At 37.1% G+C, this 15052-nt stretch overlaps 1 protein-coding gene across 2 annotated transcripts in view; it reads right to left on the reverse strand.

Annotated features, from left to right (window-relative positions):
- The window catches only part of DGKH (diacylglycerol kinase, eta), a 74667-nt gene extending 68812 nt beyond the window's left edge, over positions 1-5855 (reverse strand). For both annotated transcript variants that reach the window (XM_010000855.1, XM_010000857.1), the window contains exons 1-2: positions 5745-5855; positions 3977-4057 (exon numbers count right to left, since the gene is read on the reverse strand). The gene's annotated coding sequence lies outside the window, so the exon portion shown is untranslated. The remainder of the gene's footprint in view (positions 1-3976; positions 4058-5744) is intronic.
- Between the last annotated feature and the right edge of the window lie 9197 nt (positions 5856-15052).

Genomic DNA, 15052 nt, shown 5'->3' on the forward strand with positions numbered 1-15052 from the left:
CAGGGCATTTTATTCATCCGTGTGGTTCAACAACTGAAAGGCAGCATGGTTAACATCTACAGATTTTTTTCCTTATCAATGTTCATCATCAAAAGCAAGGCAGAGGCAGAAATGTAAGCCAAAACAAACCTGTCAAAATCTCCTTTTAAATCACAATCTATAATCACATTTGTTGCCTTGAGGAACTTCCTTAATTGAATATCCCTGTTCAAGAATCATTTTAGCATTTAAAAATGTAATTCCTTATAGCTATTAGAACAAAAGCACACCATCAGTGTTCCACACATCCATGCTTGCATGCTGCAGAGCACAATTCAGCCTAATTCAGTCACAAGTCTTGTTTTGAGAAGAACAGATTTTTCTAAATGCACTTGAGATATCAACAAGCCATCTTCCAGCTTTGCAAACCAAAACACATAAGGAATTACAGCTCTCAGCGAACTGGTCACTGCCCCATCTGCCTGCATGCAATAAGGAGGAGACACTGATTCATTTCCAAAGGCTCTCAAAAGAGGTAACGTGCTGTGCAACTACACTCCTCAGGTTGTGCTGAGACAACATAAACCACCGTCTGAGGAAGAAGCAAAGTGCCATGGAAAAGACATTCAGCAGATACTCAGCACCATTATGAGGACTCAAATCCCACCCATGCCACTGAACTGCAGGCACGGGCTGAGCAAAAGCTTCCATGGGCTCCTGGTGTGGCTGATGGAGGGGGTGACGCACATCTTGATGGGCTGAACTGGCTTCCTGAACCTCTTCTCTCTCTTCCCACAGATTTAGGAGACCGGTACCTAACAAGCAAATAGGAAGAATCTGGCCTTGAGCACCTCATTCAAAGACTCTGAAGTTGAGGGACACCTCTCCCTCTGTGTAATAGCCTCTAGAGGTAGATGCTCAGAACAACAAAACACCTATAATCTATTACACAGCACCTTAGTGAAAGCTTGTGCACGAAGAACTATTTGCTAGAAATTCATTGGTTGTTCATTGAAAAGAAGTATCATCTGCCATAAAGAAAAAAACAAAACACAAGAGCTGGTTGAAGTGTAGCAGCTTCTCATTTTAATTAGCATATATTTATTTATCTCAGCTTTCCCCTTAACCCTAATTTGTTGGTTCTAAGAATAGATGAGTACTTCTGGTGAATAAACACTGATATTCAGTTACATAAAATATTCTGCGAGTATGAACATTATAAATAAACTCAACCTTAAATCTGTGTGTTGTGACTAATTTTAGGACTTGAGTTTTATCAAAAAAACAACGCAAAAAAAGAAAGCATGGAAAATCTTGACATGCACACCTCTTTTTCCAAACAGACAAACTAAAAAGGGCAAAAAAAGGCAAACCATTAGCTTCTACTAGCTAGGGGTGGGAGATTGAGAGGAGTGAAATGATTAAAAGATTTGTTAAAAAAAATATTAATTTTAATGTACATTTTTTAAGGTGTGTTCTTCTGGGGAAATGGCAATTTGGTGTACAATCCTACACATGTTTGTGTTAAAAATATTCTCTATTGTATCAAAGAAACAAGAGGAGTACATTAACTAGAGAAAGCTGAAGTTAAGGATTTAATTTTTTATTTTTGAACAGAGAGAATGCCAAAACAGAGCATGTAGAACATAAAAAAGAATAAGTAATTCTAAGAAAGGCTGGATTACCTTTTCTAAGTTGGAAAGGAAAAGAGGAGCAAAAAGAAATGTTTCTTTTTGTTTATAAGGAGTATTGCTGGAATACTAACTACCCACCCCCCTGACTCCAAACCAGTGCAGGCAAGGCCAGAGATGTCTTACTTCACTGAGCTGCGTTGCTGGGAAACTGGGTTAGGCAAACACAAAGAAAGAAGCCAAAAGATTAAGTGAGATGACGACTCAACTACTACCACATTTCACAGTCAAATCAGGTGACACTTCAATCCAGGAGAGCTATAAATCAAAATAATTTCTGAAAATGAATTTGAAGACTCCTTAGAGAAAATATTGTTTATCCTGAATTACCCAGGACATGAAAATAAGAAGTGTCTCCAAAACTGTTACAGCTGTAGCCCCTGAGATGTCTTTTTTCACTCCTGTCTTCCCCTGAAGTCTTGATAGTAGATACAAAACATGCCTTTGGTGAAGAATGAGATTCTGAGTGGCCCTAAAGGATTATAAAGGATACTAAACCACCAAACATTATAAAGGGGAAAAAACCTCACAACAACAACAACAAAAAAGCAGTAACATGCCACAAAAAATTACACCAAGATCATAGAATCACAGAATATCTCAGGTTGGAAAGGATACATAAGGATCATTGAATTCAACTCCCTGCTCCTTGCAGAGCTACACAAAATGAAACCACATGACTAAGAGCATCATCCAGACACTTCCTGAACTCTTGACAGGCTTGGTGCCATGACCACTTCCCTGAAGCCTGTCCCAGTGACCGATCACCCTCTCTGTGCCATCAACCCAACCCCCTAGATCCCTTTTCTGCAGGGCTGCTCTCCAGCCTCTTGTCCCCCAGTTTGTAGGTACAACCAGGATTGTCCCACCTCAGGTGGAGAATCCAGCATTTCTCTTGTTAAATTTCATCCCATTAGTGATTCCCAGCTCTCTTGTCTGCCCAGCTCTCTAGATTAACATCCTATTTCATGACTCAGTGGTAAATAGTAATATTATAGATAGAATTTTCTTAATTGTATTTTTCCTGTAATGGAAAGAAAGTAGTGAAGGAAGTTTGGATTTTTAGAGAATGCTGAGCTTTATATCCAGTCTTGAACAGTAAGTGACAGTCATGACTGTTGGGACCTTCGAGTTATCATCTTTGCATGCATTGTTACTCCCCAGCTCTCCTGACGTCTGCATTACAGCTTCACTTCCGCAGCAAGGCAGAAGCAGAGCTTCTAAGCAACAGAAGCAACTTTTTCAAAAGGCAAGCTGGTACCTCACACATCCATCTCCTCATCTGAGACCTTCCATCAAAGTAGTCTTTTTCATTGCACTCTTGTCAGTTAAGAAATACAGACCGACCTAACAGGCTGAACTATCCAGCCCAACTGGCACCCAGTGTGAACAAATCTCTGAAGTGCTCTGACTACTTCAGTAGCTGTCTGGGAAGTACCACAGCAAAGCAGACCTGATGAAGCTTTCAGGAGGCTTTCACTGGACTGCCTTGGAGAAGGATAGCCAACACTGGTAACATGGACCAACTGTGAAATTAGGAAAATGGAAAGTCAATATTTTAATAGTGAATAATGGGATTGCCAGGTTAAGAAAAATGATGCTATTGCAGTCATTGGGAGAACTCAAGATCTTCAGAAGAACAACCTTACCTACAATCCTCATCACAGTTATTTCTTGTTCAAAAAATTTACTTTTCAAGAAGTTAAGGAGTAGAGGAACTGTGTCAGATGTTATCACTTAGTTCCAACAAAGTAGTTGAACAATAAATGGCAAGACCTGTGCATAAAACACATCTGTGAACTTAGAGAAATAATGATTTATTAACACTCTTTGTTTCTTATATCAATATCAGAATCAATGTATGACTGTGAAGACAGATTTTCCATGCGACTTGGAGACATACAGGGATATGATAGAAAACCAAAAATGTTATTATGAGAAATTAAAACAATTACATTAGAATCACTTCAGCATGCAATCTCAAAGGCTACCTATAGCATGAAACCAGGCTGTACTAGTAAGTACTAACAAAGTACTAAGAATGAATCTTGCTAAATTTTTAATGCCTTGTATCATCACCTTTCGAAGCAACTGTTATCTAACATTCTAATTTCTGCTACAAAGAATTACAGAAGCTAAATTATCAATAGCTGGTGTGATATTATTCTGATATGTTATATCATTCCCAAGTAAAGGACATTTTATATCCAAACAGAGGAAAATAAGAAGCAATTCATAGGATTCTTGATTTTCTTAGTAACAGTCTATCCACAGCTATCAAGACTAGTATGATAATGGTTCCATACCGTGAAGCTGTTGTTGACATTTTTTGTGCTTGATTCAGCTACGCTGGCATCTGACAGGTCAACTTCATCAAATATTAGAGACTGTAAATGGAAGAGAACATAAAAATGTTAAATACAGTCTGAGTCCACTTTCAGATATTCTTACAGCCTGGGCTTTCATTTCCTTGCATCCATCCTAATTGGAAAATAAAAATAGAAAAAAAAAAGTGGTGAAAAAATAGAGAACACTGATGATGTGATAAAACTTCCCAATTGACCCTTAAACACAGTTCTATTTGCTAAGTGGTAGAAGAGAGTATAAAAAAGTGTATATTGGTTAAAATGTCTTTAAAAGATTTTATTTTTTTTAAAATAGATGCAGCTTTGAGGTGTCTACTGTGTAGCATAAACGTGGTGTCAGAGCAAAGAGGTTTACACTTAGTAAAAGATAAACTAATTAATCTGGTTTAGGAGGGAAATCTAAATTCCTGACAGGGCACCTATGATACAGTATCCATATGAGAAAACAGATCTAAAGGGCCTGAAGAGATCCCTTCCACTCCTTTGTTTGATGTTCCAGCAAGAGAAATCTTCAAACATCCCAGACTCTGGCAAAGGATTAATTAGGTCTGTAAAACTTGTAACAGGTTTTGAAACACAGAAGGGAAGACCAGCAGAAATGCTTCCCCCTTTTTTTAGCCATACCATGTTCTTCGCCTTCCATGCCATGGGAAGAATTGATGTTGGGGGAGTTTCAACATGTCTGGATTCAACATTATGGAGTATTAATACAATTGCCTACTGGTTACACTTCCTTTTTTCATCTTCATGGCACACATGACGTTGCCATTCGTAGAACTCTTATCTACCATGTTTATTAAGTCTTTATATAACTGCTCGTGGTAGCATCATGGGCAAAGAAGTGGAACAATAGAGGTGGTATTTGGGGCTGGACTCTCTGGAGAGATGATGCTTCCCGTGATTCATCAATGCCACTCAATTGTGCACCATGAATTATAGTCATATAGTCCTAGAGAGGCCTCTGTGCCTTAGTAATAGTTTCACTGAGAAGACCAGGCATTAGAAGACAATGAAGACCTGAAGCACCTCACTTATAGCTCCTGTAAGTTGCTGCAAACCCATAGGAAAAAGGCATGTAATGCCCACTGCTAGGCAACAGCACAATCTGAGCCAGCCCAACAAGCCAAGATGTTCTCAGTCCCAGCCCTGAGGGGGAGGGAGGAAATGCCTTTCGGAAAGAAGACAAGTATTCCCCACCGCCCACCCCCAATTTTCCCACTGAAAATCAAAACATTGATTGGAAACAGATTTTTCTTTTATATATATCAGTTCTGGCAGAGTATCTTCCTGTCCTGATCTCATGTAACCATTTCTACCTCCTTAACGGCAACATGGGCATCAGACTAGAAGAGTTTTTGTGAAATTCAGTTTGAGGGATAACTTCTTACCATTAACCCATTTTTCTCTGGGTATTTTTGGTATGTTAGATTTGACTGCCTGAGAGCCATTCCCTAAAAAACTCCCACAACTCCTTAAGATTAATTTATTATTTGTCCAAAAAGTCAAAGTAGTTAAAATAACTGTGATAAACCTCACTAAAAATAAATAATCCAGATAAATCACCAGTTAATTTAACACACTACATATTACATGCAACAGGTTTTTTTAAATAAAACAATTGCTAACAGAACATTAAACTACTGTTACACTTACAAATCTAACTGCAGTTACCAGTACATTGAATTAGACACTAGTAGCATAGAATTACCTTTGAATCCTTAGCATAGTAAAGGGTACGACCTCGGAGTTTGAAGTAACGCTTTTTCCACCTCTGAAAAGAACTGGTTTGCTTCAGTAGTAATCCTTCTTTTATACTTGTCTGAAAAATATTACAAGACAGAAGACCAGGTAAATACATATCTAAATGGCTACGCATGTAGATGAAAGTTCTGCTTTTAAAAATTTATGTTACACCTCCTATAACTGTCAATTTAAATTTGAATCCAATAACATTGCAGTGAGACTAATTCGCTTGACAACCAGACTTTGCATTGCTATTTTTCAAACAATGACAATGTTGGCAAAATGCTAATTTTACATGTAAACTGAAAAGGCAGTCAAGAGGCATATAATTATTGTGAAGATGAACACAAAATAATTTCATTGCCTGGAGAGCTGCAAACCCACAAATACTAAAGTGAGCAACAACTAATGGTGGCACAGTTCCGTAAAAAAAAATAAATGCTGAAAACCAGCTACAGAAGGTCATTTCCAGTTCCAGATTTGATTATGTTGAGGAGAAAAACAATTTCCACATAGGGACTAAGTCAACAAGGTACTTAAATGTGTGTCTGATGCATGCACATGAATTATGCCTTTAAAACAGAGGGAATGATCCAGTATGATGTAAGTCATGCATGACTTCAAGTGCACTGCTGAACTGAAGCTTTCAGCATGAAATCAGTTTCCCATTTGGAATAATTATTCTATGGAAATTGTGAGAACACCAACAGCTAGTAGTATTTTTATCAGGCAAGTATGTTTAGTCAAAAAGCAATTCTCTAATCCAAACCAATCCACTGCAGGCTGAACCCAGCATACATAAAACCCATTTTTCAAAATGAGTAAGACACAAATTACTATGTTTTAAATGTGTATGATGCTTTTGCCAGCATGTGTGGGATTCACCCAACTGATTACAGAAATTCTCCACCTAGACAGATGAAATAACATGACACAGCATACTAATTGCTTAAGTCTTGATATTAATTTTCTTCAGCTTTGCAGGATACAAAGGGTATTAGAAAAAGCAAGCACATTTGGGTATTATATTCCAAAATGGTCTCTGATATTTCCAGAATATTTCCCATTTGTAGTGTAATAACATGATGCAAATCTTACAATACTAGACAATGTGATATAAACATAATTTGAAGTTATTCTAGACCTTCTAGAGACTTAACCATGACCTGACCTACAGTTCAGAAACATCTTCTGTTATCAGATGTGAAATTCTCCTTACCTTTAATGCAAGTAATAAAAAAAACAGAAAAAGCAAAGTACTTCAGTGTTCTTACCATTTCCTTGAAATGAGAAACATCGCTTTTACACACGTATATCACACCCTACATTAGATACTCCTAGAGTCATGAACTAAGAACATGGTCCAACAATCACAAAGCAATTGAATTAATGCTCCCAAAAAAGCAACCCTCTCTGATTAAACATCACAGCTGAAAGTTTGGATTTTCTCACTTTATTTCACACGCCGACAACTTGGACCAACGTACTCGGTCTAGGTGAGGGGTAGCAATTCCCAGCTGAAGGGTCTGCTCACCACACACCATTTTAAGACTGCTTGCCATTTGCTGACCAGACCCTAAGTAGTTTGACACAATATAAATAGATTTAATCAGTTTGCAAATACTTATTCAAAGCTGATTGTTTTAGCCATGAAGCATTTTTGTTATATATCACTGTCTGAGATTTCAAAAGCTTATCACACAGAATGGCAATAGATGAGGACTTGCGAGTTTATCAAGGGCTGGAAGACATAAGGCCAAAGAAATTCAGTTCCAAGGAAGCAGTACTCCACATACATGGCAAATACTGACTTACTGGAACAATTTCCAAAACTGAAGAAAATCCACATTTCCTAAAACACAGCAAGTGTACTAGGATGCAAGGAACACACATTACACTGAATATTTTCAGGAATTTTGAAATCTGTTCAAAGAAAATAAATCTCCCTAAACCTTGAGCTGTTACTCAATAAAAATTCAACAACTCTTTCACATCACTTTTATACGTACATAAGCCATTTCTCCTTTTTCTACTCATCCCTTAAAACACCAGTATTGCTAAAATCAAACAAATAACTTCAAAATTAAATCTGCTTTGCAAATCAGCCATTTAAAAATAACTTGCTATGGCTGGCAGCTGATAGCCACAGAAGCTCTACAGAACATAATTTTGTATAAAAATGTTTTTAAAATACTAGACTAATAAAAAATTACCCAGGTATATAAATCTGAAGTTTACATTTACCACCAATAGATATACCAGGCTATGGTTTGAGCTTCTTAAGTAGACAATTCCATAGCTACAGGCATCAAAACTGAGCATCAAGCTTTGGGCCAATATCCTTAATTAACTTCATTTAGCCTTTAAAATGTGAAAAAAAAACCCCACCAAAACCCTTCCATCTGCCAACTAAGTCATTAGGTAATCTGATAATGATGCTTTCCTGAATCTACACACAAGTCACAGCACTTACAGTAATTTCAGATTGGAAGTAACTTCTCAGGTTGTTGAATTTGGTCCACCTTATTGCCTACTTGCCAGGTAGTGTCAAGTTTTTCAAGAGCATTGATCAGGCTAGAGAAAGAGATCAGCACCTTTTCCTCTCCCAGTGGCAATTAAGACAGTGCTCCAAGATCTCACTGTTCTGAGAAACCGTCTAATTAATCTCAGCTGGACATTAAATCTTAAGCATAAGCAATAATCACTGCCAGTTACATTAACTACTTTCCTACTGTAATTTAGGAGAAACAAGAAGTGCACAACCCACAATCCCATGCTACTTGTCACTTTTACAGAATCACCTCTCATCTGCTTGCCAAAACCTCTGACTTGTCCCTGCAGCAACTTGCATCATCTGTTAATACAACAGAACTAGAATAAGAATGGAATGAAATGGAATTCTGGAACAGAACAGAGCAGGCTAGAATCACTAACAATCTTTACTACTTTAGCCACTAACAATTACGAAAATATTCACAGTATTAGGAACACAACACCACAGTGCTCCACAGTGGTATATTTTCATGAAAAAAATGTTTATATAAAAATGATAGTCACATTTCATAAAATTAAGAAGGTGTACATGTGTTCAGTTATCCAAGAATGTTGAATACAACTCTACATTGCCATTATTTAAATTACAAAAACAAATGGGATTTTGATCACTGAAAAATGTGAAAAAGCTTCTTTTCCATCAGCAGATTTTAAAATGTTCAGTATAAAACAACTGAAAATTCAAAACTAATAGTTTTAGTTTCAAAGACTACCAACCACATTGCCTTACTTCTCATTCACTCATTTTGTGAAGTTCCCAAGCTTGTGCAGAAGTCATTTTTTTTACTTCTGCTGCTGCTAGAAAGACCCTAATAAAGAAGAAAATATTCTGAATTCAGAAAACAGTAGAATGACTATGGATGGACAACTGACAACTGCAAACTAAAACACCAAATTATTAAATATAAAACCCTCCTCCCTACTGCTTTTCAGGTATCTAAGTGGACATGCTGCTCAAAATGTGTCAGCCGAGTGAAGAAAATCAGGAAATGTCTGAAAGTGTGGAGAATTAAGCTGAGAACAGGAAATTCCATAAAACAGGGCAGTCAAATGTAAACAGGAAATTAAGAGGGTGAAGAAGAATTTGAACATCACCTTGCAACAGATGCTCATGCTGAGATGAAAATGTTCCTTAAATACTTTGAAAGGTGGAAGACAGCTAGGGGGCTGGCAGGATCATTTTTCAACAGGGGTATAAATATACTCTTGTACTCAGAGATGAGGAGATCACAGCAAAGAAGCTCATAAAATTCTTGGCGTCTGTCTTTACCAATGAAGACGGTGAGATGGTAGCTCACACAACACGTGTCTCCTAACATCAGAACAGCTACAACAACATGAAGCAGATATACAGAAAGCACTAGACCAGTCACATCACTAAGTCATGTGGACCAGATGGCATTGACCTGAGAGCCCTGAAGGTTCTGAAAGGACCACTGCTACAGTCACTCTCTCTTCTGGATTCCCAAGGAATCAGTTTTATTCAAATTCAGTGATCCAAAGAAGGATCATACAGTAAAATCTTTAGATATGTAGAAGAAACTAAGCTTTTTCAAGTAGTCAAATTCTATGCCCATGGCAAGAAGCTCAAAGGATGTTATAAAAGCAGAAGACGAGCTTCAGCCCAGGTCAAGGTAAGATGCTTTGCTTCAGGGCAAAAATCTAAACCTCACTAACATTCTCACATCAACTTTGAGTGGAGAAGAGATGTGGGAGTCAAAGTTCACACCTCTCTGTGCTCAACCATAGACAGAAAAGCCAAAAAACTTTGGCTGCCACCAATACAAGTAACAAAACTGAGACAGAAGATGTCATTTTGCTGCTATATAAAACATTGACATACCAGTTCTTGTCTCTCCAACTCAAGAAACGGAGTTAAGAGAATGTAAAGAAAAGGACAACTCAAATGATTCAGAGGATGGAGCAGCTGTCTTACAAAGAGAGACTAAAAAACCTGGAACTCTTCAGTTTGAAGAGCAGAAGACCAAGGGGGCAATATGATCAACGTTTATAAAAGCATTAATGCAGAGAATGGTGAAAGTGGAACTATTGCTCACCAAATCCCACAATATTGTATCAAGCAGAAATGTCATTATATTGAGATCAGCTTAACAAAGACAAATGCAGCATATCTTTAAATAGCAGGTAGTGACTTTATGAAGCTTGCTATCACAGCAAACTGTAAAGGCAGCAAGTGTCAGCAAGAACAAAACAAGGATTAGACAAATTCATTAACACCACCTCTGTACATGGTCCTTTTAATCTGTTATAGGGAAGTACCAAGGGAATGGACTGCAGCCAAACTCATGTGCTGCTCCCAAACAGCCTTCCTATTCCACTGCAGAAGATGGATTTGCAGCCTGACTCTGCAAAAAAATTTCACAGGTTGGATTAGACAGTATCTATTCTGCTTTAGAGCCTGATGTTTGTGTTTGTAAGTGGATCTAGGCCTTCATTTACCAAAATAATTAATATGTTGATTGTTTACAGACCAGGCAATTAAAGAAAAACGATCTAAAAAGCCATACAATGGTATTTGTTATAGTGAGCAATTGTATTTGTTACACGCCCTCCTGTGACACTTCCTATTATTTGAATTAGCAAAGTCGAGTACTGAAATAAAACCAACCCACTTCTTTTTAGCATTGTGGGGAGTTCGGTACACTTCCACTGTCTGCCTAGGTATGACTTTAGGCAGACAAAGTCTTCACCACATGACAAGGTCAACACTCAGAGACCCTTAAAATACCCCATGAGTTCAGCAGATCAGAAATTACTTTCATTATTAAAAAATGTGACAATCAAATTCTCGATTTTGATTAAAATTATGATCCAGGAACAGTAAGCTTGGAATTTTCTTGACAATCTCTATACAGCAGCTTCCATTACTGTCACTTAAGCTGACAGATTTGTCATGAGTTATGTCAAAATAAAAATAGATTTTTATCTACTGAGAATAAAAATGTCATTAGCTGCTAAATGCAAAGCTAAATTTTTTTGAAGATTCCCAATCATAGTAAAGGGAGACTGACACCTGAAAATTAAAACCAAACCAAGAACTATGTTATTCCTCTGAGTTTATACAGCTAAAAATAGTCAAAATAAAACTGAAACAGAATTATGCCGACTATGTAACACTGCTTTAATCTCAAGGAAATCTTGATAAAAGAAGTACCATCAAGAACTAATCTCGCAGAAGAACACATGGAGCAATATCGTGGGGTCCCTAAAACGATGCTTGCTTGAATAGACATGCCCCAGAACTGTTGCTGCTGATACATCCTCCAGGTTACCTCAGCAACAGAGAAATCACACAAAGTGACAAGTTGTATATGCTCAGTCCGTCATTGTTGATGACAGTTATTCTTGTTCCACTGAAGAAAAAAACAGTCTAGCTAGCTTTGAGAAACAGCTTTTCAAAATCTCAGAACGAAAGCCAGCCATGCTCTCCCCACACCCCACCACAACGCTAACCTGTGATTAAACATCATCATTTTTGTGTAATAATAAAACAGTATGTTCTTCCAAGTTATTCTTATATTCTGTATTTTTGAGGCCCTTTATGTGGATAGATTCTACCCAAAGTGAAACTCTAACACAAACAAGTGCAATGACACAGCTTTCACAGTGCACTTTTCAGTCAACCTTGTTCTCCCCTCACGTTCCCTTCCAGCCTACACTGAGGAAATGAATTTAGAATTCCTGTTGTTAAAATAAACTAGAAAAAGCTTTCAGCTTCCTCTTCTTGGAATATATGGTAGTGTAGTAACACAGGAAATAAATGTGAAATTGCAGAGAAATATGTCATAATAAAAGTATCTCAGTAGCAAGGTGAAGTTCATTAAAAGACTTATTTTAAAATAGAGGCTATAGCCTCTCTTTTATATACCTATACATATAGGTATATAAGCTGTATCCCAAACAGTATGTTGCCATATTAAGATGAAACATTACACTGTGAATTAAACCAAATAAATATTTTAGATATAAATTTGATGCTAGACCAAGAACTGGAGAAGAAATTTTACCTGCAGTTCAAGTACTTAAATTCCGAACTTCCACCCATGTACAACATGTTGATCTTACTCTGTGTTCTCATTAATCAGGGCATGAGACAGCTGTAATACATTGACAAAGGATAAAACACTTTATAGGACTGTGACTTAGACACAGAGATTTAAGGGTCTTGGTGTTATTACAGAATTCAGCTAACTTAGTCTTAGAGTAGTATTTTACAGCTACCGTTTGGAGCTTCAATAGCTTTCCTTTTAAATTTCACATGGTCTGAGCAGAGAGATTTCAAACAATTAAGTCTAATTGGGTTTGAGACACTCAAAGCACTCAGCTGGCAAGATAGGTTTCTTTACCAGAGTTATTTAGGTTTTGGGCTTGACCAAGAGGAGCGGGCAACACACCAGTCTATAAAGTATAAGCAGTATAGGTCCAAAATAAACTGTTTTGCCACAGTAAAATGTGGAAAATAAATTCCATTATGTTTCCACAGAAAAAAGCACACTCTTCCTCTAGTTCTATCCAGTGTTACTATGCAAATAACAAATTGATCAATTATTTGAGGAAATTACAAAAGCATCATATAATAACAATACATTAAATGCCACTACATAGTTTTAAGCAATCCTTCCCTGAAAACAAATCATAAGTTAAGCTTGTCATAATAAACCTTCTGGTTTTACTTCTTGCAGTTTAAATTTTTGCCCTTCCGAGAATGTTAAACAAATTCCAGTGATGCTGTTGGACTTCTAGGAGCTATGCTGGGTACAAAGGAGCCTATGCAGAGCCACTTAGAGCTCGTGACTCTCCAGGGAAAGCTGGGAAACAACTAATTTCCTTCTTGCAGGCTTCTTCCACACTTCTGACTTTCACTAATCAAGTTAGGAAAGAGAAAAAGCTTCTAGCATCAGAATTCACACAAGGCCAGGAACAGTTGCAGAATAAAACAGAATAGTTCAGTTGGAAGGGACTTAGAACCATCATCTAGTCCAAATCATGCAATGACAGTTTCAGGAAATCTTAGCATCACACAGATGCATTTAAAAAGAGTTCTTAAAATCTTTGTATTTATTAACTTATTTGAAGACGTAATAAAAAATGTACAAATACCATCCCTTCTATTCACTCCTTAACCTTTTCTAAACTACCAGTTACTGTTAGAAAGTAATTCGTCATTGCAGTTGATGTCTTACTCAATACTCAAGACTATGGAGATAGTCACCGATTTCACAGATGTTGTAGCCCCGTGGTCTGCAGATTCCTGGTATGTGAGGATTACAGAGAAGTTTATTAACTGAATACCCAAGCATTCCTGAATTTTTAAAGTGTTTCCGGTTGCTGCAGATCCCAATTGCATGCTTTAAACGAATTCAGTGGCTGCTCTCCATTGCTAGTTTATATTGGCCCCAATTTTGTCTTACTGGATGACATATAAAATCCTGGATACACATTAAGCCTGTTTTGAATTACACTTTCTAGTATTTTTCCACTAACAGTCTTAGCTTAATATTTTACTTCTAGAATAGTTTGATCAATAAAACCTTTTGTTCCATACTGACTCAGGCAAGGATCTCTTGCTTAGCTATACAATTTTGCAGGCCTGGGAATAATAATAATAATAATAATTTTTAAATTGCCTACTAATGAGAAATTTATCTTTAAGTGAGAATGCTGGAAATCTAATTTGAGGGGCAACAGTAAAATTACACTAGTGAAATATGCAACAAAGGGAAAAATAAGTCAACATACAGCAACAGGCACTTAAAAAGAGCAGATACAGAAAATGAAAAATCCTTTTGAATATCATAGAATCACAAAACGGTTTGAATTGGAAGGGACCTTAAAGATGATCTAGTTTCAAGCCCCCTGCATGGGCAGGGACACCTCCTACTAGGTCAGGTTGCTCAGAGCCCCATTCAACCTGCCCTTGAACACTTCCAGGGATGGGGCATCCAGAGTTCCCCTGGGTAACCTGTTCCACCACCCTCACACTAAAGGATTTCTTCCTAATGTCTAGTCTAAATCTACCATTGAAATTATTTAAAGAAAGCAAAAATACAGGACAGATATTCCAGATATGGAAATCTATTCCCAGTCTGATCACTGATTTTATGTGTTGCCTGGGGCAAATCAGTTACTGTGTGTTTTTTCAGTCTTCACACTGCAAAATATACCTTCTTTATTCTCCTCCACAAGAGCCTGGCTGTGATTTCTTACCATTTTATTGAGTGTCTCACTAGAAGTGGCATTACATTTTAATGAAATTTGTTCATGAATGACTTTTTGAATTATATGCACTTCAGAAGTAATAAAAGTGGAACTAAGAAAAATGACAGTACCTATCTTTGATGGTCAGAATGACAGGAAAAAAATGTTGAAAAGCATAGAATTATAACAAAGTTTCAGGATGAAAAAAATGCATTTTGAGACAAGGAATAACACATAACTTTTTAATATTTGTACTCTCTACCTAATACTATCACAAAGAGCCATTCTGACCCTTTTGCCTTTCACACCACCTTCTGTTAATTCTAAAAGTGAAATTCCTCATAGCAAAACCACACTGTTTTTCTACTTTTGCTTATCCTATAATTCCTTAGAAATATTACTGAAGTACTCCTTGCACAATTTCTCCCCATCAGGCTTTTCTTATACAAAAATCTAGCAGTTCTAAACCAAATCTGCAGTCCAAACAGGCACCAAGAATCC

The sequence above is a fragment of the Chaetura pelagica genome, unplaced genomic scaffold, assembly GCF_000747805.2.
Source record: "Chaetura pelagica isolate M959 unplaced genomic scaffold, ChaPel_1.0 scaffold115, whole genome shotgun sequence".
NCBI lineage: Eukaryota > Metazoa > Chordata > Aves > Apodiformes > Apodidae > Chaetura > Chaetura pelagica.